This window comes from Embiotoca jacksoni, unplaced genomic scaffold (assembly GCF_022577435.1).
Source record: "Embiotoca jacksoni isolate LCO1_2020_lvr unplaced genomic scaffold, fEmbJac1.0.p SCAF_25, whole genome shotgun sequence".
Classification (NCBI taxonomy): domain Eukaryota; kingdom Metazoa; phylum Chordata; class Actinopteri; family Embiotocidae; genus Embiotoca; species Embiotoca jacksoni.
In genome coordinates, this window is record NW_027185376.1 from 1,773,064 (window position 1) to 1,777,980 (window position 4,917).

Genomic DNA, 4,917 nt, shown 5'->3' on the forward strand with positions numbered 1-4,917 from the left:
AGCTGCGCCTTGTCCCCACCACGGGTTTAATTTCATTAAAGGGCCTACATGAATATTTCTATTAAAGCAGCGGTGAAATATGGAGCCATTTAGTATTGGCCTTCGCCGATCACCCAGATTTATCGCTCCTTTTCATCACATCCAGGAGAGAGAAAATTAATAAGGCGCCTGAAGATGGAACCGGACCCTAAAACCCTTTTCTTTCCTGAAAGCTGTTAATTTGCTCCGTAATTACTTTCACAATTAACTAAAATACAAATCAAAGTGACAAATCGGGAGAGTTTATATATTAATTACCTTTGGTAAATGTGTTCATTATGAAAAGGCAGTTTGAAGGGACCTGCTCTGTCTCTTTTAATGCAATAAATACATTCAGCTTTAATTGGCTGCTTTGGTGAAAAGTGCAAAACGGCTTTTAAAAACATTTGTGGCTCATGGTATTTTTTTCTGTTTGATTTGCCAGTGTGTCATCACTCCTGCTGCCTAATCTTTGTCAGAAGAAAACCCTTAATATCGATATGAATATCACTGTGAGATAATACGACTGGAAGAAACATGGAGATCTTAAACTCTTAGGAAATTCTATATCATCTGTCTCAGATGATGTGTTATCAGTCAGCTTTGGAGACATGGTTAGTCCAATAGTAATACATAGGCCCAATCAGATCTTATTGATGAAACCATTTACCTGCAACTCATGTTAAAGCTTTTTAAAGCCTCTATTCGTTCAGCTAATAAGCCTGATGACATCAGTCTTCATTTTGTTGACTATAAGAGGGCATTACCACCACTATTACTAATAGTAATAATATACTAAGTATAGTAATACAAAATTCTACTATTCTAATAATAGGCTATACATCCTATATATATAAGATATGACAATCAGTATTGCAACTCATCTTCATAACGTGGCAAAAATGGATGTAAAAAATAATAATTTAAGAGGATGGCTTTTAAGGCTTTTCCAAATGTTTAAATCAAAGTAGGTAAGAAAATGTTTGAAGAAAAAAAAAGAGGTTCAGTGTATTTTATGCCTTATGAATACATTTAAACACAAATCTAACTTATTTAACTGCACATGTCAATTAGATGTGAACTATTGGTTCACTTCCATGATATTCACACTTTATTGGCTTTGCACTATTCTATGGCTTCAGCTGTTTTATAAAAAATGTTTCATTTCTAAATCACAGCATGCAATTTTGCATTTGCATTATTGTTATTGTATTATTATATACTGGGATTATTTTTATTGCACAGAAACTATTGCTCCAAAGTAGAAAGAATAAGCAATTGACTAACTTTGACACCCAATACATTATATATTTTTTTAAATGACCACAAAGCTACTGTGTGATATTCTGCCTAGTGTTTGAAGTGGGGAGGTTTTTGCTCCTTGATTGTCATGGATTGTCAGAAAAGCTGTACTGAGGGCAATATTTTCACTTTCTGTTGACTTTGCTCGAGAAGCATTAATTCTGTATTGGATGATATAAATGTCCAATATTTTGTTCCACATCATTTCAGTATATAAAGCAGTTAAAAAATATTGTTGTTAGAAATATAGGCTTTCTGTAAGATATTGTATTTGATTCCATTTTATTGAACATGTCATCCTAATAGTGTGTAAAAAAAAGTTATTACAGGTCGATCAGGTGCAGTAAAACAGCTGATAAAAACAGGAATAGGAACAGAAATACCTTCACTACTACAACTGTTCATGATAATTATACCAATCATCATCTTCATATGTAAAGCATTTGTATAACAACTTCCAAAACAAAGATACATGCTTCAAAATCAAGATGGATTAATTATTATGTGATATTATTGTGTTATTATTTTCATGTGATATTCAAATAAATGGGACGAGATAAATCATTCGATAGAAATTATGAAAGAATGGGTTTAAAAATATGTTAAAGATTTAATTTTTTGAAAAGGCCTTTGTTCGTTAACTCTGCTGAACTGAAAGCCAAAACTGTGTGTGATCAGTGTAACACTGGCAGGAGAAAGCTTGCCCTCTGTTTATATATGAGGTAAAGTATAAGAGGTCCAAAGAATGGGCCTTGAGGTACACCACATGTAATGGACATTTTTCACAAAAGAGACAATGTATCATACGTACATAGACTACACAGGAGCAGTAAACTTATATGAACCACATAAAGGGTTGAGGTGACCAGACCCTTTTCAAAAACACTCAAATGTGGAAAATAAAATCTCCTGTGTATTGGATTCATGCGTTATTCATGCATCAATATTAAGTATATTAAAAAAAAAATTCAGACTAATTGAAGGCCTTCTTGTTCTCATTTGTTTATGTTTATTCATTTTCTGTATATAAAAATACATTTAAGTATATGGCTGTTTCCAAGGTCAACTGAACAATGAGGTGATAACTGAACTCAGTGTCAATTTTGAAGCCAACACGAATGTTACATCCTTGACCTACTCAGAAAAAAATTAAAATTTGAATATATGCAGTTTGATGACAACAATGAAATGATTTGAATAAAATATCATTAGGGATATTATGTCACCTTCCAAATAGATAATAAACTGACCAGTCACTTACCATGGCTTTGCTTCTAACCTCACATAATTGCACCCAGTACAAGCTACTTTTGGGCAGCAAAAATGTTTGTTTTTCATGTGTCATCTAGCCTATTATTAAAAAAAAAAAAAAATCCCCTGTATTTCTCCAATACACCAACAAACATATTATTTGAACAACCTAGTTAATTTCAGTTGTGAAAAGTAACAAACTGCATTCAGTGAAGTACTCGAGTATAATTTTGAGTTAGTACACGAGAATATTTCCATTTGATGCTATTTTATACCGCCACTCTATACCATTACAAAAGGGAAATATTGTACTTTCTACTCCACTACTTTTATTTGACAGCTACAATTTGCCAGACAATGGATTGTATAAAAAAACTGTTACAAAATACAATTAAAAAAAATAAATAAAATCATTGGTTTCCAACTGTTTTGGCATCTGACCTCTTACAAAAAGCAATGTGTTTTTGGGAGTTGCATTTCACTTTTGAGTTGTAAACAGCCCCACCAATTAATTATTTCCCCCTCTAAACTGGTTTAATTTCAAGAAATGTCAAGTGATTCAACATCTCACCAAAAGCAAATATTAGAGAAAAGGTCAAAAACTGAAAACAGAACTTTGTTTTTTCTTTCTTCCTCTCCCAGTAATCATCTGATGACGCCTCAGATTTATCTGGTGTCCCTAAACTAGATATCACGTTGTCTACCTCCAGCAGCAACTTGAAGAGATGAACACATCTCTTGTCTACCTCCAGCAGCAACAACAGTAGCATGCTGTCGACACACTGATACTTCACTATTAGACTGTACAATAACTCACCTCTGGCAAAATAATACTGTTGACTGTGTTTCTTGGTTGTTTGTATATAATATATATAGATATATACTGTACTGTATACACTGTATATACTGTGCATTTGATATTTGATATTTATATTTTATATTTTTACTGCTATTTTTATTGCTTTTCTATTGTTCTATTATTATCTTGTTGCTTCTGTATGCTGCTGTAGCGAAAAAAATTTCCCCTCGGGGATTAATAAAGTAACTACCTAACCTAACTTATTAGTAAACTAATGATATCATATATGATAATAGCCTATATTAGTCAGGGTGAACAAACCAGTACTTTTACTTTAATAGGCTACTTTCCTGAAAATATTGATGTGGTTTTACTTAAGTTTTTTCATGCAGGATTTTTATTGTGAGTATTTTTGTACATTTCTATATTAGTAATTAGTACTCAATTAAAGGATCTGAATAAGTCTACTATCTTTAAAATAAACTAATGATATCATATATGATAATAGCCTATATTAGTCAGGGCGAACAAACCAGTACTTTTACTTTAATAGGCTACTTTCCTGAAAATATTGATGTGGTTTTACTTAAGTTTTTTCATGCAGGATTTTTATTGTGAGTATTTTTGTACATTTCTATATTAGTAATTCGTACTCAATTAAAGGATCTGAATAAGTCTACTATCTTTAAAATAAACTAATGATATCATACATGATAATAGCCTATATTAGTCAGGGCGAACAAACCAGTACTTTTACTTTAATAGGCTACTTTCCTGAAAATATTGATGTGGTTTTACTTAAGTTTTTTCATGCAGGATTTTTATTGTGAGTATTTTTTGTACATTTCTATATTAGTAATTAGTACTCAATTAAAGGATCTGAATAAGTCTACTATCTTTAAAATAAACTAATGATATCATACATGATAATAGCCTATATTAGTCAGGGCGAACAAACCAGTACTTTTACTTTAATAGGCTACTTTCCTGAAAATATTGATGTGGTTTTACTTAAGTTTTTTCATGCAGGATTTTTATTGTGAGTATTTTTTGTACATTTCTATATTAGTAATTAGTACTCAATTAAAGGATCTGAATAAGTCTACTATCTTTAAAATAAACTAATGATATCATACATGATAATAGCCTATATTAGTCAGGGCGAACAAACCAGTACTTTTACTTTAATAGGCTACTTTCCTGAAAATATTGATGTGGTTTTACTTAAGTTTTTTCATGCAGGATTTTTATTGTGAGTATTTTTTGTACATTTCTGTATTAGTAATTAGTACTCAATTAAAGGATCTGAATAAGTCTACTATCTTTAAACCAGCTCTTAAAAGTGGATGATTAATTATATGACCGTGAGGACATGTATGCCCCCCCCCCCCCCACAATACACGTAATTCAAGCACACGCTGGTTTACACTCGTCACAGAGCCTTCTCCAAGCATCTGGTGGAAATGCGGGGGTCGAAGTCCTGATTGACGGGGATTTCGTCCAATCAGCCGCCTGCTGTCGCAGGAACCGGAAGCAGTCGCGTTGAC